The following is an 8,153-nucleotide window of genomic DNA, read 5'->3' as shown; positions in this document are numbered from 1 at the left end:
TGCGTGAGGATGTGCGTATATTTCCGCACATTCCTGACCATGCGTATGCAAGAACCTCTAATGGTAGAAAAGTGTAATAGCAGGTAAACTGACTATTCAGAGCTTCTATATCAGAGCTTCTATATATATTGAATATATAAGTATATATATTCTATATATACTGACTATTCAGAGCTTCTATATCAGAGCTTCTACATCACGTCCTATCTAACAGAGAGTAATTACTGTTTTCGATGCTCACAATATGCAGACGGACGACACAGTCGGAATGTGAAGTAAAAATCATATAAAAGAAAACATTTATAAAGATGGATTAGGATTATGCCTTGATTGAAGATTTGTCTCATGGAGCTTTGCGGAGAGAGGAAGGAGTTTTTAGCACCACTGGAAACGCTACGCTGAGAGTGAGGAGTGGATCATCAGTCGGTTTCGTTTGTCCAGTGAAGTTTTAGTTGATCTCTATTCTAGGGATTTTAGCTCTGGGTACATTTCAAAGAGAAACTGAAGACAGTACTGGCATTTAGAAACTACTAAGTTGAATAATGACACATCTTGGCTTCATTCATATTGCACACACTGCAATAAATTACATTTCCAAAACCAGCAGCCGGAGAAGACAGCAGACATGACGGATTTTCATGCCATCGCAGAGTTTCTAAATGAAACTGGGGAAATACAAATGCACACAAGTATAAAAACATAAAAATCTCTATATATTTTTTAAATCATTTTTTTTTATTTATTTATTAGATAAACCACTCGTAAAAGTTGCAAATAAACCATTTTTGCTTTGCTCTACTTCTACATTCTTTTAGACTTTATGGCAGCATGTGAACTGGCTACTCTGTTATTTTTAGGCAACTTGTTTACCATATATGGCAATTTAAGGGCGTTTCTTTATGCAAATGAGTGTTACCATACACGAGCAAACCGATTTAGATTGTGTAGGATTGATCCATGGTTATTACTTACAGCTGTGTAATAAACAGACATTTTCTTGTGTTTTTGGATGGCTCTTAGGCAGAAATGCAGTACTTGTTTTACGCATGCTTTGGTAAAGACCCCAAGTCTGATGAGCTGAAGACCTCGGACGCTGGAGGATCTGGAGAGATCTTGTGTCAGATCCCTTGCTCTATATTACGTATGTAGCCATACCTGGTTTTTTTTTTTAGACCGAGTACAAGTGCATGTTTTTCATTTCTTGTCGATATTGATACTGAAATGAGTAACCTACATAGTATTAAGCAATCAATCAAAAGCATCATGGAACATTTTCTTATGCTCTGTATATATCGGTTGCTGCCGTATACGAGTGTTATGTTTAGGATGTTCTGGTCGTGCAAAGCAGCTTCAGCAAGCTGTACTTGCTGAAATAGTGTTGGCCGATTCCTACCCACCAGTCCTGTATTATACAACCTCTACCAGCTTGGGAGAGCGAAGGCTAACATGAGCTTCCTCTGAAACACATGAAGCCAGGCAAGTGCATCTTTTTTTTTTTTTTGGTTAAACCGCTGCTCATGCTGCATCACAGGGCTGCGTAACATATTCAGAGGAAAGCGCTATTCATTCTTTTCCTCAGACATGACGCCCGTGATTGGCTAGCGTCGCTGTGATTGACAGGGGGGAAAGAGTACGCCATCCAATAACTGCGGTGTGTGGTAAATAATAATAATAATAATAATAATAATAATAATAATAATAATAATAATAATAATAATTTGATATTTTCATTTTACCCATCTTTATTATTCTTTCTCTCTCTATATTTTTTTTCTCTCCCATAAAATAAACTCAGTTAGCAAGGACACCTAAAATCTTATCAACTTATATATTTATTTTGCGCAATCTACCTTGAAATTTTCTCTGGAACGTCTTTAACAGACATCTTACCTCCTGTTGTGGACTGAGAAAGGGCACATATATTAGGCTGAGTGTATTACCTCTGCAGACGCTTGTCTGCCTTAAGTTCTTAGTGTCCTTGAGCATTCATCTGAAAGCCCTTTCCTTTCACAGCTTCCCTACACTCTTAGGAAAGAGAGGGGGGGGGGGGGGGTTCAACAAGCTAGTTATAGAGAATTAACACATATTTCTCTGAGAGCTCACAGATTAGAAATTGAACCGTCATTCTACACAAGAGTCGAAATGAGTAAATGGTGATTAGAGAGAGAGAGAGAGAGTGAAAGAGAGAGAGTGAGAGAGAGAGAGAGAGAGAGAGAGAGAGAAACAGCACACAAGCATGAGCAGGATTAGAAAATGTATATAAAGGAAGGGGAGACAAAGATAAGAGGATGCTTTTATGTTAGCGTTTAGCCCCTTTAGCTCGGATGCTGCGTCCTTTCTCTCTTCCCAGCAGTTGTCTTTCATTTCAGTGACTCTTAGCGTGAGCGTCACACACAGCGGGCTCTTATTCATTTATTTTAATTTGCCTAGGTCACGCTAGTTTTGCAAAGCAGCTTTATATTTAAATATCAGCATGTGGGACAATTTGAGCTTTTTCATCCATGTTAATTCCATTTACTCACTCACACACACACACACACACACACACACACAGAACCTGAACTCCACACTGTAACATGAAGCTAACGGGAAAGACGGCCAAACAAAAATAATAATAATAATAATAATAATAATAAGAGGAAGAAGAAGAAGAAGATGTTTTTACCATTTCATTTTTTTCTTCTTTCTTTCTGTAAGTTTCTCTTTCCTTCCTCACGCCCTCTCTAGACCTCTCACTTCTTTCTTTCTTTCTTTCTTTCTTTCTTTGTGTTCACACTCTCTCACTCTCTCTCTGCTTTTTCCCATTCAGTTCCCCCTTTTTCATTCTCCCTCTTTCTTTCTTTCTTTTCTCTTTTCATCCCACTTTCTTGCTTTCTTTTTGTTCTTTCTGCTTTTCTTTCAGTCACACTTTCTTTCTTTCTTTCTTTCTTTTCTTCTCTTCTTGCATTTCCCCTTCTGTATTTTTTATTTTTCCCTGTATTTCTGTTTTTGTCTTTCTGTACTCTGTCTCTGTTTCCCCCCCACTCAGCTCCCCCTTCTCTCACTTTCTTTCTTTCTTTCTTTCTCTGTGGTTTCCCTGCATTCATATTTCATCTTTCTCTTTATTTTTGTTCTTTCTGCATTTCTTTCAGTCACACTGTCTTTCTCTCTTTTTTTCTTCTGTTCTTGCATTTCCCCTTCTGTATTTTTCTCCTGTCTTTCTGTTTTTGTCTTTCTGTTCTTTTTTCTCTTTTTTTCTCAACCACTCTTTCTTTCTTTCTTACTACCTTTGTTTCCCCACTTTCTTCCTTCCTTGCTCCTCTGTCGTTCTTTCTCTCACTCCACGTGTTGAAAGTGGGGTTCTTGGAGTGTTCGTTGGATATTTATAGGGTCTTAGCTTTCAAAAATGTCTTCTTCTTGAAACCCTTTCTGACAGGAAAGCACTCTGTTGGGTTCTATAAAAGAACCTTTAAGACAGTGATCACCAACCCTGTTCCTGGAGATCCCTCTTCCTGAAGACTTTAGCTCCAACCATAATCGTGCCCACCTGACCATCTAATCATTGCCTTCAGAAGTTCTTGATCAACTAAAACAAGCGTGTGAGATTTTGGTTGGAGATGAAACCTGCATGAAGGTAGATCTCAAGCAGGAGGTTTGCTGACCACTGCTTTAAGGCTTCTGCAGAGAGACAGCCACAGAGTCGTAAACTGAGGTGTCGAAGTACGTTACAAGCAGAAAAACCCAATTTTAGCCAAAACCAACTTTTCGCCTTCATTGGCTCACTCACGGCAACTTCTGATGGGTTTTGCCAGACCACCAGCACTGATTTGGAAGGTCTGAAATAAGCCTCAGCACTTGATGTCTTATGTAAAACTCACACAGGGTTCACAATGCTAAGTGTACTTCCCTGTGCCAGTGATATTCTGGACTTTTGGCACATGAACACTTCACTCATATCAACCCACATCAATGCCATAATTAGCTCTTTCCCTCCCTCTTTCCATCACATGCTCTCACTCCATCCCGTTTTCCATCTCCCCCTCTCCATTGCTGCATTGTTTCAAGTAGGCAGCTCGACTCCCACACAAGTGCTGAAGTGGAGGTTGCCAACCCCAGAGAGCCTGACTTTGCTTCTGTTGTGTTTGGGTGTGTGTGTATATTTGTGTGTGTGTGTGTGTGTGTGTGTGTGTGTGTGTGTGTGTGTGTGTGTGTGTCGCGTTTTATGAGGATATCAAGTGCAGCTTCTTACGACATTCTAAAGAGAAGAGGAACAGCCGGGAGGGACTGCTGCCTCTTCTTTCAGAGAACGAATGCGGAGATCAAAGAGAGAGGGAGAGAGGGATGGAGAAGCAACGAGAGAGACTGACTGCCTAAAAAAATGAAAGTGAGAGTGGGAAAGAGTGTTCTCTCTTCTTTCGGAAAGCCTTTGATCCTCCATCGCTGTGACCTCCAAATGAACCAGAGCTATAGTCCTGTGGAGACTCTGGCAATATGGCAGCCTGGTTCTGATTAATTATCTTCATCAGAGGATGGATGAGAGACTGACAGGAGGAAAACGGAATCGTGAAAACATCAACCCATCCATAGAAAGAGGATTTTTTTAAAAAAAAAACAACAACAACAACAACAGAAAAGAAAAGTATGCAATAATAAACATAAAACAGTAATGATTTGAAAGCAGCAGAATCATGTTAAAATATCTAAATATGTTTTTAATGCCTAAGAAACATACCATCATTAAAATACCAGTATTTATACAATTTGTAAACAGACATATAGGGTTGCCAGTGTTGTGTTTTTTTTACACCATTTTTGGAACAAGGCTGCAAAAATAAAGCAAGTCTGCAGGTTGTGTCATTTGGGCTAGTTAATGGTTGCCAAGGTCTTGTTTTAAAGCAAATAACTGGAATTAAATCAAATAAATATTCACAACTATAGACTCTGGAAAACAAAGGGAAAGCGTAAGTGCAGACGGTGTGACTACGATATACAGAACTGTTTCTATTTAAGAAAAATGGCACAGTTTCAGTGAGGGAAAGGGGATTATGGACTGCATATTATCCAGACTATGTGATGATAAAAAATAAAAAAAAGACATAGTGCAAATCAGAAATGTGTGTTCTCTGAACCATTGAGAACTTGCTTCACATGCAAAGAATGATAAAAAAAAAAAAAAAAAATCACAACAAACGCATCTCAGTTGTACAATGCCCAATGTTTTGGGGATATTTTCAGGTCCTGTTGTGCAGTTTTTCAGACTGGGTAGGAAATTTTGGTGAGACCTGGCAACCCTGCCAACCACATGTCCTCCATACTCTCTAATAACTAACTGCTAGTAAATTAGCACATGTTTGACATGAGCAGTATTTTACTATGAGAGATTTATTTAACAGTAAACAACCCTGTCAAAACACAGCCTTGCAAAACACCCACGAGCCTGTCCATCACAAACATTAACTTTGTTAGTTAGCGGATTTCTAGCCAGCTGCTAGTAAACCTGCATTATCATATTCTCAGTGGTTTATTTAACAGCAGGCAAACCTGTACACATATATCAGAGCAATCAGAACTACTTTTACCTCTAACATTCGCCAAGTTAACTAGCTAGACAGCTTAAAACACAGGCTCTGTAGCTAAAAGATTCAAAGTTGTGATTAGTCGTGATCGTTTTCCTTTTGGAAGTACTGAGAAAACTGCTGAAAAACCTGAATGTGGCTCAGTCAGAATCAGCCAGAATGATACAACTCTAGTATGTCTTTAATAATCATTTTTCGTTTCACTTCACCACATAATGGAGCAGATTTATTAACATTTTGCACCACTGCAAATCCTCTGCTGCTATTAGAAAGCAACTGTCATGATTTAGCACATAAGTGCTACTTCTGGAGCTACGCTAGCTTGCAACATTAGCACAGCATGTTCAGCAAATTAGCTAATAAATAAGGTCCTGACAATTTTGTTACATATGCACACTTCTGGTTTTTGGTGCTTAATGGCACAAATAGGTTCATTCTTTGGCCATTTTCACCTAAGTGCAAATAGACAGTATGCTATTATTTCCCCCCTAATAATGCCATTTTGTAAGCATTTGATCTGTGTTCAGTTGATATAAATGGATTGAAGAGGGAAAAAACAAAGAGAAGGAAGATGTGCGGTTCTTTACTACTCTCACTTTCTGGCCTCTGGTTCTTTTCAGTGCAGTTCTGAAATCACTTCCGTGCCCTCTCAGGAAAGACATACGGCTCTCTAATGACCAGGCCAATAAACATTGGCTTTTAATTCAGTTTTTATTCATTTAACCACCCCACTGGCTGAGAATGAAGATCAAAGGAATCAAATCCACCCCGAAATGTGTTTATGTTGCAATATTTGTGATATTTAGCGATGTTCATGCTCAGTTCTTGGTGGATGGTGTATTTTTGTTTTGTATTTCTGTGAGACGTTAGCAGTCATGAGCCGCACTGATGTCTCAGGGTGTCGTCGTTAATGCGTAGTGCACTTACAATAGCTTTGGATAGGAGAAAGAATTTCAAATTTAAGACAGCTCGACAAAAAAAAAAAAAACATTTCTTGCTCGCCATTTTCCAGTGACATTCAGCATCATATTAAGGAGAAATCCAGTGTGGAGACGGCAAAAACTGGGCTCAAAGGTCCAGAATGCAATGCAGCTCGACATCACAATTGTGTTCAGAGACTCAGCTCAGCTAGGTAGCGATCTACAAGATGATGAACGTCTTGGCGACGGCATTGGCGGCTCCACATTGGATTTCTCTTTAATATGATGCTGAATGTCAGCGGAAAATGGCGAGCGATGGTATTAGCAACAACACTGAAGCTTTGAAAGCCGAACTGTTTGAGTGAGAAGTGAACAGATGGGATCGTGAGAGAGCTTGACAGACTAACTCAACCAGCACAATCACGTTGAAAATACAACTTTGCCAAAAAAACACTAACGAATAAAATTAATTCCAAATAAATTACCCAGTGTATCTCTGTCACTCTCGGCTTTGATCTGACGTACGTACTTCTGCCCGCCTTATTTCACTATATGTGCTCCAAAACAGACTTTCATCTTGGGATAAATTTGGACCAAATCAAAATATTTTCACTGAGTATTTTTGGGCTAAATAAAGGTCATGACGGTCTGAACAGATTTAGCCCAAAAAACAAGGTCCATGGACATCTGGTGCTTGATGGGAAAAGACTAAAGTGCCTCCTGCATCACTCTCTTTAGGTAGACATGAATTCCCACTGCTAACAGTGGGAAACGGTCAAAATGAAAATAGACCAACAAGTCAGTGAAAGAGGTTTAACCCCCAAAAACTGCCTTTTCACATATTGACGATAATGAATGAATATTAATATGCAAGTCATTCAGTGTGCATTTTCGCCTTTACACACCTGAAATCAAACAGAAAAAAAACCACCACAAAGCCCCCTGGTTGTTTTCTGACAGAAAGACAGGCACAAAGCAGGAATTTACATTACACCGACTATATCTTAATTACGCAGTCTGTGCCTGTGTTCATTTGCATGCACGTTTTTACTACATAACCTGCTAAATGGGCCACCCAAACAGCACAAATGGCTGCTAAAACAGCAGTAATTATCCCTTCTCTTAGTAAACATGCTATAAGCAAAGCCAAGGATCAATGGGTTAGGCCGTGTAATTATAGGATCTACTAGAAAAAGAATTCAGTAACATGATATTTGCTGACTCTTCATGATAACGCACCTGTGCTGTGTCAAAGCAGGGGCTTTTCATTCACTCACAACATTCTGCATATCTTCAACAAAAACACCATCAACAAAAAACTTAGGCAGAAAAGATGAACTCACCCACAACTTCCTTTGATGTTTAAAGGAAAAAGATGATAGGAAAAGTTTCCGAATAGCCCAAAAACTGGCTAGTTTGACACAGTCATGCAACTTTTCCCTCTCTCTCTCTCTCTCTCTCTCTCTCTCTCTCTCTCTCGCTCTCTATCCCCCTCCTTCCCTCCCTCCCTCCCTCCCTCCCTGTGGGCATTTCATCCAATATTGATGTCCTCTAGTTGTTCCAGAAGTGTCATTTTAACTTTAACAAGCTTTGAAGCCAGGGAGTTTGACACCAGTGAATGTGCTAAACTTAAATAAAACAAAAAAAAAAAAAGCATCAACCTGTCTTCTGCAGCACG

At 39.3% G+C, this 8,153-nt stretch overlaps 1 long non-coding RNA gene across 2 annotated transcripts; it reads right to left on the bottom strand.

Moving 5' to 3' along the window:
- Positions 1–275: 275 nt before the first annotated feature.
- Positions 276–6,296, bottom strand: LOC128602378 (uncharacterized). 2 transcript variants are annotated; one of them, XR_008384832.1, is made up of 4 exons: positions 3,767–6,296; positions 2,666–3,657; positions 1,941–2,025; positions 276–665 (listed from the first exon to the last, which is right to left on the bottom strand). It is a non-coding gene; the product is annotated as an uncharacterized LOC128602378 (long non-coding RNA). The 2 variants fall into 2 exon arrangements; XR_008384831.1 differs by having other exon boundaries at positions 2,666–6,296.
- Positions 6,297–8,153: the final 1,857 nt, after the last annotated feature.

Source organism: Ictalurus furcatus, chromosome 26, assembly GCF_023375685.1.
Source record: "Ictalurus furcatus strain D&B chromosome 26, Billie_1.0, whole genome shotgun sequence".
Lineage (NCBI taxonomy): Eukaryota > Metazoa > Chordata > Actinopteri > Siluriformes > Ictaluridae > Ictalurus > Ictalurus furcatus.
Note: the sequence above shows the minus strand (reverse complement) of the source record. Positions and strands in the feature narration are given on the sequence as shown.